Source organism: Humulus lupulus, chromosome 7, assembly GCF_963169125.1.
Source record: "Humulus lupulus chromosome 7, drHumLupu1.1, whole genome shotgun sequence".
Lineage (NCBI taxonomy): Eukaryota > Viridiplantae > Streptophyta > Magnoliopsida > Rosales > Cannabaceae > Humulus > Humulus lupulus.
This window is the reverse complement of record NC_084799.1, coordinates 197,728,250-197,747,021: the sequence shown is the minus strand read 5'-3', so window position 1 is coordinate 197,747,021 and position 18,772 is coordinate 197,728,250. Positions and strand designations below refer to the sequence as shown.

The following is an 18,772-nucleotide window of genomic DNA, read 5'->3' as shown; positions in this document are numbered from 1 at the left end:
GTGTCCGAATAAAATGCCTTGGGAACAAGAAATACTGGAAGCTCAACCCCTTAACCCACTTGATCCTTGCAGATGGAGAACATCTCCTTCCTGGCAATGATACTCTGTTCCATTCTATGGATGTCGGGGACTGCAAGGTATTCCAAAGTGTGGCAAACAACAAGTTCTGCAACAGTCCATCCATCAACGATGATGTCAAGAGCGTTCTCATGGCCACCGCCACCTCCATGGAGCATGCTGTCAAGCTGAAGGTGGTCAGCGTTTTAAATGCGAATTAGGGCTATTATAATATGTTCCGGATGTGTACTTTGTATGTTCTGTTTCGCTAAGCTAAATAAGGGATCTATTGTCTATATGCAACAGCTGGATTGCAGTCAATATTGATCCCAACAGGTAGTTTGTCACGCTCCGAGCTCCGAGCTCCAAGCCACGGCAGATGTATAATAATTATATCTTCAATAAACAAAGTTAACATTCGGCCATTGTTAAAATACCATATTTATTTAAAAATGATTCTCATTATTTCTCTATAGATTGTATTGGCACTGTCGGCCGTAAAAATAATGTTGTGTTAGCAATTGTCATATATTGGTTTCTATTTTCATCACAAAACATGTAAGTTAGGAATGGTAAGCCTTTCTTAGGCTTGGATTAATTAGCAACTTTTGAAACCATGGCTGGTTCAGGAATATATTATTACCGGAATCACAAACCACTTCTTCATTTTTCCCTCATCACCATTGAAACTTAAAAATCAATATTATGGTTCGAGTTATAGGAGATATATCTAAAAAAAAATCATAATGCCATCTTTTTCAAGCATATAAACGTTTTTCATTGAAATTTCTTCCAAATATTATAGAAGTTTCGGTAAAAAAATTTGATATCCTCAAAATAAAAAATAAAATAAAAAACTAATTTTTCTGTAAAACAGAAATCTCAATAGTAGTTAAATATGTTTGAAAACAATATGTGGGTTGTAGTTTTAAATTAAAAGAATAATAAATAATAATGTAATTAAATAAGATTTTCTTTTTCATAATTACATATAAACATACTGTTGGGTCAACCAATACAGCGCACGAAGAACAAACAAAGAAGAACATGTAATAAAGACAATTAATTAATCAAACACAAAGTAATCAAATGTATAACACAAAAGAATAAAACACCAAGTATTAGGGTCGGCTCAGCCATAAGGCCAATTAGGAAAAAGCTTAAGGCCCACAATTATCATGTAATTTTTTTATGAGAAATAAGGTCCAAAAATAAAAAAAAAATAAAAAAAGCCTAAAATTGTATTGTAATAAGGCTGCCAAAAAAACTTCTTGTGAAAAATGGGGGCCCAAAAAACTATTTCGTCTAAAAATAAGTCCCACATTTTTTTTTGCCAATGCCTCGTTAAGGGTTGAGCCAGCCCTGCCAAGATTACTTCATTCAGAAAAAACCAGTGTAGTTGATCCTACATTGAAGGCTAGGCAGCAATGTCAAAGTAAAATCCACTATATCACAAAAGATTACACCCTCCAAGCTCTCAAGATTACAACAACACTCGTTCAACTTCCCTTGAAATACTCTCAAACTTGAGTATTCCAATATAGTTCTTTGTCTTAGCTAAAACTCTCAGAAATTGAATAGCACTAGGTTGATTAGGCCTAAAAGTGTATATAGGGATGAGATACAATAACTAAAGAGCCTAACAGAAACTAACAACAATATATAGGGTCTGATGCGTGATTCCTTTATGTCCATCTTCTGTAAGGCCTCAAGAAAATATATGTCTACACTAATTCCTCCATCAACTTGTACGCATCCCAGTTGGCAATCTCCCACTTGTAATTAAATCACCAAAGCATCATCGTGAGGCAGGCTAACCTTCTTTAGATCTTCTTTGGTGAAGGCTTTTGGTGCTTCAGGGAAATGTCTATCTTAAAGCATGATGAAATTCACTTCGTGTTGCAGGTATCCAATCCTTTTTACTCGCTCTACTGTCCTCTATTCCAAGTTTGTTATGTTCTCCCTTTCCAACACCGGTTCTGCTGCACCCAGTATCATTGGGATCATCTTTAAGATCTGCTTTTCTCTTGACATTGATGGGACATTAGCCTCTGCTAATGCGGGTATCGTGTTTACGGAAGCTTGGCCTACCACAATGGTTCCTGTCGTTGATCCTTGCAATCTAACTTCCTTCTTTACGTATTGTGTCAAGCTCCGAGTCGCATCATTTGCTGAATTTGACTATGTAAAGCACAACATGCATTAGGTACGTGGCCCACATGTAGATTTATTAGTTATGCAACATGCAACAGAGAGCGACATGTAGTTGTGTCCCAACTTTCTATAGGTGAATCATTATGTTTGGCTCACGCCAAATTGGTCTTCCCTTATTTTTCTAGTAGATAAGCTCGATCGGGATAGTTCACTCTATTTTTGCATAATCGATCCTCGATCTCTTCCCGCGCACCTGGTTCTTACTATATCCCATCCTCTACGGAAATTCACCTTTTTTTAACACCTATGTCTCCTCTCGACTGACATTATGCTCTAGCATGGAGATTAACATGGCTCGCTATGGTTCTTCTTCTCACATTGCTATCCATTTTGGAAAAGGAAACTTGTAAATGCCTCTAAGTGCTACCAAGGCCTATTCAACCGTGCTCTAAGGCTGACTTTCTACCATCTTGTCGAGTTCTTCTCGCATCGTTTGCTCTTTCCAGTCAACAAGTATCATTAGAGTAGGTACTGGCTCATGCCTTAGAGGACTTTGGGCCACAGAGCCATCTGTCTTCTTATTTGCTGAACTGTCATTAATGCCTTTTTTTCTAGGTGAACATTGCGCCCATCTATGTCATCTCCTGAAATAGTTCCTTCCTCATCGTATTGTCTTTGTTCTCACACATTCTTTCTTTTTTAGTTTTGTGACAGTTCATCAAAATAATATTACAAGAAAGCTAGATCAATCGAATGGTCGAGTGTTACCCTCTTATTTCCTATTATTTGAAATTTTATCACGAGCTTCAGTTTCTTTTCAAAATCTGGCCATATCCTCTACTATCTTTTTCTGTTTTTGAGACATCTCCTTGGCCATATACTCTGCTTTTTGGCGAGGCCTCTACCAGGAAGCATTTGTACTTTGCTGCCATTTCTTTGTAAGTCTTATCTGCATGCGCTTGGGTCATCCTCATGTATTTCATCAACCTGTGGATTTCTTGAGAAAACTCGTTATATGCATTGGTGGATGACTCGTTTGCTTTTCCGTACCTTCCTTTCTCAATGCCATGACTTTTTGTAATACACTTTTTGATTTGTAGTTTTTTCCTACAAGACAGTTGCTAAGGAAAAGTAAGAAAATCAAGAAAATGTAATAAAGATTCCCACAGATGGTGCTAATTGTTTTCAGACAATTTTTCAAGCAATATTGGTTTCTCAAAATTGAAAATAAGACTCTGAATATTTCCTCATCTTTGCTCTACTCTATCTTTAATTCCCTGTTGACTAAATCAAGTTCTGGGATATGCTCTTCCAATAACTGAACTTTGACTGGAACCAATGGTTGTTACCTGCAAATAAAACCATTCGCTTCCAAGTCAAATTTCACTCTCTCTTTGTATTTTGATTAAATAACAGTATAGCAAAGACTTCGAAAAGAATCTCTTATCTATGATAAAAGTCAGCTATTTTTACAAAAAAAAAAAAGAGAAGGTTTACAAATGAGTTATCGCCATTGGTCTACGTATCTTCACGTTCCACGTGTTTGCCTCTGTTTCTCTTCTCGAAGAACTCATCGCTCGATTTTTCTCTTTAGTGAAACGTGGGTTTCGATTTTCCCTCTACAAACAGGTGAAATTTTTTTGCTAATACATTAGCCACGTGATTTGCACGCTTCTTTTACAATATACAACATACTTTCAATTTAGAATAAATATCATCCCCCCCCCCCCCCCACGAACTATTACCACTATTTTCAAATATTCAAAAATTAAAATCTATGTAATAAAAAAAAATATATGTTTCATTTTATTTTACAATATAAAATAAATATTTCTTAAAATAAATATTTTAAATAAAACAAAGTGTTTCCCCTTCGTCCTCCTCCTTTTAAATTAAAAGTATTTTTATTTTTTTAATCCCTTCCTCCTTCATCATTCTTCCTTCTTTTTAATTAAAAGTTTTTTCTTTGTTTTCGTATTTATTTAAAATTTTCATTCGAACATAGATATATTTTATATTGTAAAAGAAAAGAAAATTAAAAAGTAGAAAATAGTTACTTGTTATATTAATAAGATTTTGATTTTTTTAACGATTTCATTAATATTTTCAAGAAAAAATATCTTTTTTAATAAAAGGTTACAATTTGTTAATGGTTAAAGTTCGGGGGAAAAATTAATAACTATTCTACACGTGACACTGCCACATCAACACACAAAGGATCACATCGTCAATCTGTTAGCCACCTTGGACAAAATCTAACACAAGTCCTATATTTCAATAATTTGTATAGTAAATGAGATATTTTTAACATTGTGAATCATTCGGGGCACAATCATATATTAGTCTTTGTTGAGAAGGCAAAAATACTATTTCTTAATTAATTTCTATTATTTCAATAATGCAAATATGTGAATAAATATATTTTTTAGTCATAATTTGTGGCAAAAAATATTTTAGTGACAACAAATTTTTTGTGACAATATTTAATTTTTTAATTTTATAAATTTTAGAAGGCCACGATAAACTATTGAGACTAATAGTACATTTAGTGACAACTAATAAACGTTAATCACAAAAATATGTCACTAATTTATATTTAGTTATAACCATAATTTGTTGTGACCAATAATTGATTTTTAGTCACAAGTATAACTTTATCTGTGACTAAAATATCCAAAAATAAAATAAAAAGTATTTCTAAATTATTAATTAAAACAGTAAACACATAATACACTTTATCCTCTTCTCTTCTTCTCCTTCTTGCTCTCTCTCACTCTCTCTCCTTCGCTCTCTCTCACCTCCATGTTCAATCTTACTGGCTCTCAAAATCTTCTTGTTGGCTGAATTCATTGCCGATAAAATCTCTCTTCTTTCTCAGTTACAACACAGATTTTTGTCTTCTATCTTTTGTGCTTTCCCATCAACAGAGGCTTTCGCAAGGATTACGAACAAGGGCCGAAGTTGCTTCTAAGATCATCTTCACTTGGCCTATTTCAGGTGCTTCTAAAGGTTTGTTTTCTCTTATAACCTAATTTTTTGTCTCACCTTCAATATATTTTTGTTTAGGTGTTCAAATTAGGGTTTGTAATTTGATTTTCCAACTCTTAATTATCAAGAGTTTACACTATTGAGTTATTGTAGGATACCAGATCTTTATTACTGTTTTTCTATATCATTTTCAAGATTTTGTGTTACTATCATTATTTTTGTCCCAACTCTGATTTGTTTGTTGTACTGTGCTGTATCAATGAGGGTTGCTCTGGGACAGAATTCTCACACATTGTTCCTCAATCCATTTTTGGGTACAAGGATTGCAGGAAAAGATAGAACTGGTTCCCCTTGATCTGCAAGACAGACCTTCCATCTAGTTCTGCCTGACTTTCAATCTAGTCAAAAAGTCTAGACTTAGGAACCTAAACTTTCACTATTTCTCAGTTCTCAGACGGGACACTATTATGTACTTGAGTCAATGTAATATGATTGCATTAGCATTTTTATTTTATTTTTATCATTGAGTTATCTGTTTTTACTCGTGGTACATAGCTGAAATGAAACTGGTTGCAGTGGTATGCCAGAATGCAAGCTTGGCCTTAACGATCGAGTGTTGCTAGAGGCACAAGGCAGAGCAACAAAGGGAAAAGCTATTGATTTGGAAGACATCAAATTTCATCAGTAAGCTGCTTTAACTTGTTGGTCTAATTTAATTCCTCTATGGCAATTGCTGTTGTCATCTGCAAAATCATCTCTCATGAGAACAGAACAAAGCACTTCGATGGATTGAAGGTCCATTGACAAATAGAAAGTTAACTAATATATTACTAATTTTACTTTAACTCTTAATACTAAAATCCCAGTGACTGGAGGAGAATAAGTCTTCTAGTTATAAAGGCCATTGAAAGAAAATGACATTAGCAATGTAAAGATGATTACAGTGTATTTGTCTGCCTTGAAGTTAGGAGGCAATGAAACAGTCATTACTATATATATCAAACAAAATCAACATATATCCACCAATTTTTTTTGTTGATATAACAATAGTTTCACAAAACTAAGCCATCCTGATCCTAAATTAATTTACAGATGTTTTTTATGAAATTAAACTATTTATAATATGATAATCATGGTGACCATGCATATGCTCTAGCAAATATAATCATAAACACTATTTTTTACTTAAGACCTCTACAACATAATATGTATATTACACAATTAAGTAGAACCACTCAATACAGAGTCTACAATGCAAAACTACCAGGAAAATGCAGCAAGTACTAGGTGGAAAAAACTATATATTCTGAAAGGATATTAAAGTCAAATTTTCTTCACTCAATTCTAATCTTTAGGAATAACTTGATAGCACTAAATTATTCAGATGAGGCTAGGAGAGAAAAGATCAGCTGTTCTAATCGTTGACCCAAAAAGCAATAAACAAACAATTATGTCACATTATACACCTTACATTCAAAAGTTGCAACAAGTAGTAATGTCTGAAACTATCCCTAGTATTCTTTTCTCATTTTTTTTATTCCCCAAAGGAACTCTGCCCTAATATCCTACCTCTAGAAGGACACCAAAACCATCATTAATACTAAAAAGAACTTACCAAAGGATCCCATCGTGCTACACTCAACTTACTATTTAACCCACTTAATTGATTTTACATGAACCCACAGTGCCAAGAAAAATTAATAGTAGTAATAATGACTAACAAATAATAGACCTGAGAGTAGAGACCTCCATGTCCATCTCCCTGGTCCCTACACAAAATAAGTCATAATAACAACAACAACAAGATAGTAACAAAACAACAACAATTATCAGGAAAAGAAACAGTAACAGTAACAGCAAATGAGGTCTGAATTCATTAGTTTCAAATGCAAAAACACGCAAGTCCTAACAGCTTCTGTGTCTGTATCTTTAGGAATAAAAGAGATGTCATCATTTTAGTGTATATTTTTAGTATCATAGCTTCTGTTTGTTTATTTTACTTCCTTAAATAAATATAGATGCGAGAAATGTTAGCTAAACTTAACTTTGAAAACTGTCATTGATAGACACATTTATATAACTTTGTATAATATTATATATTTTTGGGGCTGAGACTTTTCTTTTTTGAGTAGTAGGGGCTTATATGATTTTGTCCAAGTCTTTCTCTAAATTAGTTACACTAAGAGGCATTAAGCCCCAATCTTCTAATTCAACGATACATCAATGATTCTCAATTTCTCATTCACATTAACATGTTTGCTATTAGTTAATGTTAGTTAATAATGAGAGAACTTTAGCTGTCATTGATCTTGTGTTTATACTTATTTGATAATGATGCAAATGATGTTTGAAAAAGTTTTGAGACAAATGAATTGTTCATCATCGCAATCGCACAGTCACTCATCAAAGTCTTTTGAGAATGATATTGAGGACTTGTTCTAAAGTGGTGGTAAGTTCAAAATAATTTTTAGGCAAAATGTAATATGAACTATTTTGTCTCTAAGTATAACAATACTAAGATGTTGCAGGTAAAGAAGAAGGGTGATAAAGATGAGAGGAAGCTCAAGAGAAGGATGACTAATCCAATGGATTCTGTTTTTCTTTTTATTAATGGGCTTTGATGTTTGTGGAGTTTAATCTTTTTTTGGTTCCCAATAAAATACATTATCTGTGATTGAACTTTCAGCTTGTTGGTTAGCTTTTCTCAGCTTATTTCTAGCTTTTCTCATATGGTCTCATACTTGATTTGGCTGTAATACTTTGGATATTAGTGGTATAACAATATGCTTAACTTTCTTGATGTTAATAAATGTGGCTACTTGCTATTATATTCAGGTTTTTTCTCTAGTTGTGTAAAAAATTGTATTGATTAGTCATCCTTTCATCTTTTTATCCATTTTAATTAAATATATTCATGATTTTTTATTTTTTGTGATTAAAAGACTATTAGTGACAACAACAAATTATCACTAAAGAACTATTAGTGATACCTTTTTGTTGTCACTTTTAATTATCACTAAAAATAAATGTGTTGTGGCTTAAAGAAAGTTGTCACTAATTGTGATGACTATTAGTTATAAATAATTGTTGTCACCAAAAGTGACTTTTAGTCACCACGATATTTTTAGTGTGGCTAAAAGACTTTTTAGTGATAACGTGGGGATAATATTTTTTAGTGACTAAAACTTTTAGTCACAATTTTTTTTTGACTAAAAGTCAAGTTTTTTGTAGTGATATAAGAGGAAAATCATAATTAGGTGGGGAAACAGTTGACGTAGTGTTTCACATTGGATGTGGGTTATGGCTTGTTTCGTGTAAGATAATGAATAGTTGGGAGACAATCCCATGTGAGTCCTCAATCCTCATGAATCGATGTCTCCCAATTAACACATTAAATACTTTGCTCTACCACTGATCATTCAAGGCAACAAGAGATATCATCTATTAATAAGCATCTTCAGTACGTTGGGATACGAAAGAAGTCAAGTGCTCAGTTCAGTAGTAGCTTTCAATTCTATTTCCTGCTACATATATTCATAGATAGTCATAGGATTTTATTTGCCAATAGAGTAATTCCAACTCAGACATTTGTTGGTGAACGAAAAGAAGTGGTTCATCATTCATCTTTCATTCTTGAGCAATCCTTTATTCTAAGAGTTGCTTCTTCATTGTTAGGCCTCCCATATGAATTTGATCATCCAATGGGTAGACTAACGTGCCATGCACAGAAGAAGCTTTTATCAAATCTCATCTTAAATCTGAATGCCTACGGAGAAAATTAGGCATATTACTACAATTTTTTTGTATATATATTAGGTTGATATTCTAGGTTAGTTCTAGAAAGTAATTTAAGATATTATTTGAGTGTTTTTACTTTAGGTTGTGCAGATTTACATTTACGCTTGATTTATTCTTGTCTCGGGTTTAAATGGTCAATTATATAATATGGAGTAAAATAAGAAGAAAGTACTTACTAAATACGATGAATATGATGGATTTAGTATTGAGTGTGGAGTTTAAAGACATTATGGGTGGAAAATACTACATTGAAGATGCTCAACACGTGTCATTTATGCTCTGTAATACAAGTCTGAAACTTCAACCACTATTTGACCATGATATCTTCACTTTCGGGAAAAACTCATAGAAATAAAAGTTGTAGATATTTTACTTATCTTTCCATAGCTTTTGGATCGTTCAATCACTACTACAAAATACCCTTTACGGGACACTTTTTTAGGACATGCACATAAATGCAAATCCTTAAAAATATTTATGGAGTTTTTAGGACACTCATTAAGAGTCCTGAAAAAACACAATTTAGGACTCGCAACTAGTGTCCTTAAAAAATATACGAGTCCTAAAAAAATCTGGGCTAAAAAATGAGTGTTTTACTTAACAATTTTAAGGACTTGCTTAGGGAGTCCTTAATAATCTTTAAGGACTCGCTTTGCGAGTCCTAAAAACACCTAGGCTGAAAAATTAGGAACGGTGACTTTTAAAGACTCGCTTTGCGAGTCCTAATAGAGTATTCAGGATTATCAAAGCAAGTCCTTAAAATTTCCTCATTATTTCAAAAGTATAGGGTCAAAATACACATTTGGGATTTATTTCAGTCACACACAAGATATTTTTAATTTAAATAAAAAGAAATTGTGTTAACTAAAAAGAATTTATATATTAGATATCATATATTTTTTAATTAAATAAATAAGAAAATTTTAAAATAAAAAAAAATCTGAAACCCTCTTTCCCTCTATCTTCCTTCTTTTCCCTCTATCTTCCCTCTTTCCCTCTATCTTCCTTTTTTTCCCTCTATCTTCCCCGAAGCTCTTTTCTCCGAAGCCCTCTTTCTCTCTCTCTCACTGCTATGTTGCCTCTGCCAGGCCCAAACGACCATCATCCCATCGCCGGAGCAGTACACGCGCCAGCCCAATCGAACCCTCGGCCCTCGAAACATCGACCCCCGTGAGCTCACCACCACACGCGCTGCCCAGGGTTGTCGACCAATGGTCTGAAGGCGTCCGCCTCTTGTATGGCTATATGTTTGTTGGCTCTTGTATTTTCATTTTTAGTTTGATTAACTTCCAATCTACAGAGAGATGCTTTTGCTCGTACAACTAAGAAGAGGTGTTGGTTTCTTTCTTCTGACAACATAAAGTCTTTTGTTTGTATGGATTTTAGGTAAGTGAAAATAAAAGCTTTGATAACTTCTTTTTGCCACTTTGAATGCTTTGTTTATGATTTTCTTATAACTCTGGGCTCAATAAATTAATCAGTCATCAAATATATATATGTATTTGTAGTACGTAAAGAAATAGTATATATATATGCATATCATGAACTTTGGGTAATGTAGAGTATTTGATTTTTGTGTATGTACATATACAATAATTTTCCTTGGAAAAATGCATAGAGCAAGACCTATAGAGAAGAGTTTGTTTTGAATTATTTTTGGTGAAGAGTATGTTGGGTCATTTCCTTACCAGATTTTCAACACTTGATTTTCTTCTGGAAATTTTCCAATAATTCTAGGCACCACCTGCTACCAGTCTAGAGTTTCATTATTGTACCAAGCTAAAGCCCTTCATAATTGATTTGGCTTGTTTTGTATAGATGTCCAAGAAGAGCAATAGGTGAGCAAGAAGCGAGGAACAGGTGAGTGAAAAATTGATTGACTTTGAAGCTTTTCCTTTGGTGTTGAGTTATGAAATAAACTACTGCATCTTTAAACTAAAAGATTAACAAGATTTCTAAAGATATCTCAGTGAAAAAGAGTTAAAATATGTATGATGGCTGTATATTATGTATGTAAGTGTAGTGGGGTAGTTCATATGGAGGTGTGTGTGAATAGTGGATTGGTTGGAATATATGATGGTGTGGTGAGGTTATGCAAGTTAGGCGTGTGTGTGTTAGAGGTGTAGTGGGATTATGCAAGTTGGATTAATATATTCGAAAGGGTAGAACAATTAGTGGTCTGTGAACAAAAGTATGAAAAGAAAAATTGGCAGTGGAGACATGAAAAGACAAGGGCTATTTAATTGCTAGTGGAAGAAAAAGTGAAACATGACAAGACAAGAACTATTTGACAATTTAACCCAATTCCTAGTATTATTAGTCAATGCTCATTATTTGTTTATGTTGTAGTCAAAACATAAATTATATTGCATTTATCTTATAAGAATATTGCTTTTATTATAATATTTTTTTGTACATTTGCTTGCTTACATTATATGAGCATTGCTTTTATTATATTATTCATATAGTTGATTCATTATTATATTATTATTCTAATATTAACCAAAACTATAAGATAACATGAACATAACATGTGATTATTGTAGGCATTTACTTTTACGTGCTAGGTGTAGACTTTAGGCCTTTATTAGTTTCTTTTCTAGTCATCATATTGCTTTTAACTTATATGAACATCACTTTTATTATAATAATTATTTTGTACCTACTTGATTGCTTGCTTTTATTAGAAAAATATGAAGAGTTGCTTTTTTTAATTGATGGGAAACTTGTGAAGACCCTCAAAATCAAGAATTGTCATAGACATTATTGATGCTAAAACAGATACTAGTAAACGATAAGAACTAATGCCAAATTCCATAAAGAGTGATGTAGAATGGAGAGGTTTGGTTCAACAAAATTATATCAAAGAACATATGATACATTTATAACTAGTTGATTTAATATTTATATATGTAACTAGTTTATACAAAATTAGTTGGCACTAATAAGTTTTTGTAGTCATTTTTTAAGATGGCACTCCATCAACAAGGGGAGGACGGTCCAATGCTTGCTATTGATTGGAAGAGGTATATTTTTTTTTATTCTTTTTAATATTATACATGTGTATGTTCGAGGGGTTTGAATATCTTAAATATTCATTCATAGTGAAGTAGGTTCTGAGAATTATGTGTGCTGCGGTGACAACGAAAGATTGAGAACTTGCATGTCTTAGTGAAGTAGGTTCTGAGAATTTTGTGGGCAGCGGTGATATATGGATGAAAACGTGTGTGCTGTTTGATTTGTTTGACATGTTGGTGTTGAATGTGACAGATGGCTAGGCTAGTAAATTAGGGGATATGTTGTCCGATTTTCTATAGATGGTGACATGTTGGCTTTTCTCTTTTTCTTCTATTCAGTGCAAGATGTGTATTTTAGTATGTTTTAATTTTCATGTAATATGTTTTTTTTTGTAACCTATTTTTTTGTTAAATCTTCATGTAGTATATTTATGTTAATTGATGTTGTGCTTTGCTCAGTTAAATTATGTTGTGTGATTTTATCATTATAACAATTTATGCATGTTCTACAATTTTCTTGCATAGCACATGTTTGATGAAAGTCCCAAGTTTTATCCTATAATCATAATATTAGGCTCCAAAATCTAAAGGTTTGAGACACCTTTAAGCATGTTTTATATAGTCAATCGAAATGTTATAAATTACATATAATTAAGGGCACCTCTCCACTTGGAAGACATTTATATAAACATTACTTGAATATAAAATAGACTATGTAACCACCATCATTTGTGTGGGGTCCAATGTTGTAGAAACTGATATTCTAACACGTTTGCCCATCTTTTTCTTCCTCTTGTGTTTAAGATGTTTCGTCCAAATTACTTAAAATTTATTGTTGCATCATGCAATTTACAAGTAACAATTATAACAACTACTATCTTTGTATGTATTTAATTAATAACCATGCACATTTCCTTTAGTCTTTAATGCATGCTTTTTGAAAGATATATCGATTGCTTGTGGATCTATAATGGAGGCAAAAGCTTCTTCAGGAAAGTGTTTGCAGGGTTTATTTTTATCATATATGTTTGGTTGTTAAATATTTATTTTATTATTTTGAATGTAATATAATATATAGCAGTGTCTATATGTAACATTGAGAACAAGTTTAAGATATATAATTTATATATATTATGACTTAAACCTCTCATTTCTCTTCTCTCCCTCTCTCAGACGCACTCTTCTCTCAGTCCTCCCCTCTGTCCGAGCACCACCACCGCCCCCTGTCTGAGACCTCCCTCCCTCTCTCTGACTCTCACTTGTACTGTTGGGCTATGGGGAAGGAACAGGTCAGAGGCTCCAACACAGGTACTCTCTTTCGTTCTCGCTCTCTTTGTCAGTCTCTGTGTCTTGCTGGTGGCGGCACCCTCTGAAGCCAATGTGGTGGCCATTGGTGTCGACGAAGCTAAGGGCCTTTGGGTGTGCATTGGCTCATGGTTGGGGTCGAGGCGTGTGATGGCGATACACATGGTAAGTCTCTCTTTATATCTCTCTTTCAGACACACTCTACCTATCTCTCTCTAACTGGTTTTTCTAATATTTAGGTGGTGGTGGTTCATAGTGGGGCTGTGAGGTTCGTGGGTTTGACCCCGGCAGAGAGTTTGGCCACTGATGGGGTTTGAACACGGCATGGATTTCATGACAGGTTTTCAAATTTTTGATGTTCTTAAGTTTGTTATGTTGTTTTATGAATTTTTTTTAATGGTATATGTTTCAGATTTCACATATTTCAGATTTATGATGTTCTTAAGTTTATTGTGTTGTTTAATAAATTATTTTAATGGGATTTGTTTTTGGATTTCATATTTTTTAAATTTTGTTTGTGTTTTTATAAGTTAGTTCCTACTTTAATGGTGTTATTATTTTACTTTTTTGTTCCTTAAATTATGTTTATTTTTTCGGACCACCACCAGTGTATGTATTTTTTTTAATGATATTGGTTTCATAATATTTATTAAAAAAATTTCTTTGGTCTTATTAAAAAAATAGATTTATGTGTTGTATTATATTGTATTTAATTTATTGTTAAAAGAATGAGATTTAATTATATAAAAAAAGTATAATTAAAAAAAATATTAGAAAGTTGCTTTATTTTTTTAGCAGAGCATCAAACTTTTGAAAGAAAAAAAAATCAGATTATTAATGTTTGTTTTTTTTTTTTTTTTTTGTATTAATCATATTATGGTTTATGTTGATTTGTGTTGTAATATTATTTTAATAAATATTTTGTTGTTCTAGTTATTCTAGGTTTGTTGTTTAGAGATTTTAAATTTTGGGATATGACAAATTTAAGTTATTATGTTGTCAAAATTTAAAAAAAAAATTATATATCTTATAATAAATGTTCTGTGATTTTCTGAGTATAGGATTTTAAATTTTTTAAAATGGTCATATTAAACTGTTATGCTGTCAAATTTTTTGTGAAATTTTATTAAGTAAAGTAGTTTTAATTTTTTTTTTGTTATATGTTATGTCAACATAATGAGAAATGTAATGAATATTATTTAATTTAGTTAATTAGTATTACTATAAATAATTGAAAATTATTAAAAATTTAATTAGTATTTTATTAGAAGTTAATTTATTTTTTCTGTCTCGGTATGTTTATGATTGAAGGATGTTGACTACAATCATCAATTATAAAGATATCTTCGCAGCAGCAGTCTCCATAAGCTTATTACCATTCACCACCAACACCACAGTTTGCTTCACCACCATTGTCGTGCTCTAACATTATTGATCAAGATATTGACTTGAATGTTAATGAATATTTCTTGTTTGGTTGGCCCGATCCAAACAATAATAATTAGTTTGCGTTTTTTAATTAAATTAAGACAATTGATATTTTTATTATGTTAATTTTATGATTAGTTTATCTGCTTATTTAAAGATAATTAAATTAAATGTAAATTAAAATTAATTATTAATAACACAATTAATATTCATGAAACAAAATTTATTATATGTATATTTATTATTAAATAAAATCAAACGAATTATTATATTTTAATATTATTAATTTACTAGCGGCGGATTAATAGGGGCGGGACCCGCTCGTATTAAATAAGTCAAACGAGGTTGACTATTCTTTTATACTGGTGGAGTCCCACGTGTCAGTTCGCCAGTAATACCTCTAATCACCGACCGAGTATTACCGGCGGAATGTCCTATTATTACCGGCGGAAACCTCCACCTCTAATACTCCTTTCTGTTTAGATTTATGGTGTGTTTCACGAAAGATAATTATGAGTTTGGAGCCAATCCCATTTGAGTCCTCAATCCTCATGAATCGATGTCACCCAATTGACCCAATAGAAACTTTGCTCTACCACTCATTCAAGCCAACAAGAGGTAAAATCTATAAATAAGCATGTTCATTACGTTGGGATAACAAAGAAGTCATGTGCTCATCTCAATAGTCAAAGCTTTCAATTCTATTTCCAGCTACATATATTAATAGATAGTCATGTGTTTTTACCTGCCAAGATTAATTCCATCTCAGAAATTTCTTCGTGTGAACGAAAAGAAGTGGATCATCATTCATCATTCATTGATGAGCCAACCTTTTTTTCAAGAGTTGCTTCTTTATTGTTAGGCCTCCTGTAACGACCCAAATTTCCTAATAAGGTTTAGGACCTTGATTAGGAGGCCGGGAGGGCCATAATTGATTTACTGTACTATTATGTGATTATATGCATGATTGTGTGGGTCATATTATTATATGATGATAAAGGCATGCATGGGACTATATACTCTGGTGTGAGGGTATTTTGGTAATTTGGCTCATCGAGAGTGTAATTGCATACTTGTGTATATTTTGGTAAGCTAATGTTGAGACCACATTATTATGTGGATATATCTGTGATCTGTGACTCGAGACGATCCTAGTGAGCAGATTGGCGAGAAAGTCATGACAGGGATTTATACTCGGCTGGGGGTGAGCCTAGGGGTATAAATGGGAATTTAGCGAGCATATTGGAGTCTATTTTTAACATTGAGAAATATAATTGGAGATTAGTTAGGTATCGGGAATTAAGCGGGAAATGTTAGAGACACTCGAGGAGTTAGCGGGAATTGGGTAAAATGACTAAAATGCCCCTAAGTGGATTAAAGGGTTTGGATTTAATGGGGAGGGCATACTAGTAATTTAGCTTACAGAAGTTAAATAATACCAGGGCTTTATGTTAGTGGGATTTGTAGAATATTGGAGAAGTCTGAAAAAAGAAAGAAAAGAGAAAAGGAAGGAAAAATAGAGCTGTACTCTCTAAGTCGGTTTATGTTTTCTTCACCAATTTCTTGAGGGTTTCTGGAGTAAAACTCAGAGGAAAGTTAGTCCAATTAAGCCACAAGGTTTCTGAGCAAAGATTGAGGATTTGGCAAGGGTTAGCAGGATTAGGCCATCACTTGAGGTAAGGTTCTGTAATCTCTTCAGTTGCTGGTTTGGTTTTGTTTCTGGTTTTTAAGCTATGGTGCTTAAGTTGAATTGGATGGAACTTTAGGAATTCAGGCTTAAGACTGAGGAGAGGCAAGCCAAGAAGGTTTAGAGACAGCTTGTGGTCGAAATTCTATCAAAGGTATTAAGCCTAAACTCTAACTTTGTTGTTCAGCTGGTTTTGATTGAGTTTTGGAGCTTAGGAGTGGCTATGGTGAATTCTGAGTTTGTGGATGCATGTGCTTGAGTTCTAGATGTTTGGGGTGCTTGGGATGAGTGGAATATGGTCATGAGGTTGTTTTTGAGATTGGGAAAGAGTTGGAAGAGTTTTGGTTCGAGTTGGTTCGAGAAAATCGCAGAGGAGGAAAATTGGTGTAAATCTGTCTGTGACTAGCGCTACAGCGCTAGCCTTTGGGCGCTGTAGCGCTAGGCCAAGTTTGCTGAGGGATTTTGGCTTCTGTTTGTAGCGCTGTAGCGCCCTCCCATGAGCGCTGTAGCGCTACCCTGCTTCCTGAAGTGAGTTTTAGGGTTGTTTGCAAGGGTTTTTGACCTAAGGTTTGGGGTTTGGTTCCACCACCTTGTTTGGTGGAACTAGGACTTCCCGGGGGCTCGGGATTGGCCCCGGGGCTAGGTTTTGAACTTGGGGATTTATAATGACTTTGGCCATGATTGTGTTTAGGTAAGCGCTAGGGCTCGAGGGGGATCGTGCTCAAGGAGTCAAGTGATCAAAGTTAGTGAATTGAAAGGTAAGAAAGCTGCACCTGATTATGTGGTTAGGTTGGGACTAAGTGTTCCCTATGCTTGTATACATTGTTATGTGAATGTGATTAACCATGTGAACATGATGGGACTAAGAGTTCCCTCCATTTGTATATCATGTCGTGTGATGGTGTTATTATGCCATGGGACATGCGATTACCGGCCTAAGGGTGTCGGAATCAATATTTGCGCACTGGGGCGCGGCTCGGCCACTGGTAGCTGAGGCAGCTTATTTATCACTGAGCTCGGTTAAGCTGGCCGGAGTCAGTGAGTATTACACTGGGGGCGGCCCTAATGAGCCGAAGACAGTGTGTTAAATAGAGGGTGCGACTAAGGGCGCCAACCCTGAATGTTATTTGATGGTTGTGACAATCTATTGGCTATGAATGTGAATATTGTGTTATGAATATAGTTGGTTGACTGTTTGGATGACAAACTGTTATTACTGATTGGATAAATGTTATGAAATATCGAATTCTTAGTTGAGCTTTGTAAAATATTAGATAAGTGTTACTGATCTTGCTATGTTATTATGCTTTCTTGCTGGGCCTTGGCTCACGGGTGCTACGTGGTGCAGGTTAAGGCAAGGGTAGGCTGAATCAACCATGAGTTGGAGAGCTCTGGGGGCGAGGTGTACATCGTCAGCTGCTCGGCCGCCACGGTCGAGAGGTTGTACAGGAACGGAAACCTAAAATGTATATTTTGCCATTAGAGTGGCTTGAACTATTTGTAACTTCTAGAATTTGTTGTATCTAAGACACCTAAACCCTGTTTTGAGTCTCCATGTATTAAACCGTCATTTTTAGTGGAAATAGCCTGTTTGTGACCAAAATCTTTTTATTCTTACTCTGATAATGGTATAGAGTTTACACTTTGTCTGAATGACTTGGTTAGCAAGTCTTGCACTATTTTAAACACACAGTGTAACGGTCTTGGTTATCCAGGGCGTTACACCTCCCATATGTATTTGATCATCCAGTGGGTAGAATAACGTGCCATGCACAAAGGAATCTTTTATCAGATCTCATCTTAAATCTGAATGCCTGCAAAAAAATTAGGCAGATTACTACAATTTTTTTGTACATATATATTTCTTAGGTTGATTCTAGGTTAGTTTTATAAAGCAATTTAAGATGTTATCTGAGTGTTTTTACTTTAGGTTGTGCAGATTTACGCTAGATTTTTTCTTGTATCAGGTTTTTAATGGTCAATTATATAATATGAAGTAAAATAAGAAGAAACACATTAAATACGATTAATATGATGTGTTGCTCATTTTTTCGTTAACTCGTCTAACACTCAAAGAATAATATGGGGAATATTTTTTAGAGCTAAATAAAGTATAAAAGAAATGTGTCTAGTGCCCAGAAATAAAGGATAGAGAGAGTTTTATAATGGTTCAACCCTAAAAAGATGGCCTACATCAACTTAGTCATTATCATTGATCTAGCAAGCCATGGATTACATTTGTATTTAGCTTTTAGCTATTTGACTCCATTGAACATTGAGAGAACTCTCTTTGTGAAAAATTGACACCCCCTTTTTCCTCTCCCCTCACTACAAGAAT

At 33.8% G+C, this 18,772-nt stretch overlaps 2 long non-coding RNA genes across 3 annotated transcripts; both read left to right on the top strand.

Moving 5' to 3' along the window:
* Positions 1 to 5,469: 5,469 nt before the first annotated feature.
* Positions 5,470 to 7,909, top strand: LOC133790100 (uncharacterized). Its single transcript, XR_009873893.1, has 3 exons — positions 5,470 to 5,682; positions 5,776 to 5,883; positions 7,728 to 7,909. It is a non-coding gene; the product is annotated as an uncharacterized LOC133790100 (long non-coding RNA).
* Positions 7,910 to 9,943: 2,034 nt separating this feature from the next.
* LOC133789101 (uncharacterized) lies at positions 9,944 to 14,843 on the top strand. 2 transcript variants are annotated; one of them, XR_009873473.1, is made up of 7 exons: positions 9,944 to 10,211; positions 10,298 to 10,383; positions 10,816 to 10,857; positions 11,956 to 12,023; positions 13,188 to 13,484; positions 13,559 to 13,659; positions 14,631 to 14,843. It is a non-coding gene; the product is annotated as an uncharacterized LOC133789101 (long non-coding RNA). The 2 variants fall into 2 exon arrangements; XR_009873472.1 differs by having other exon boundaries at positions 9,944 to 10,383.
* Positions 14,844 to 18,772: the final 3,929 nt, after the last annotated feature.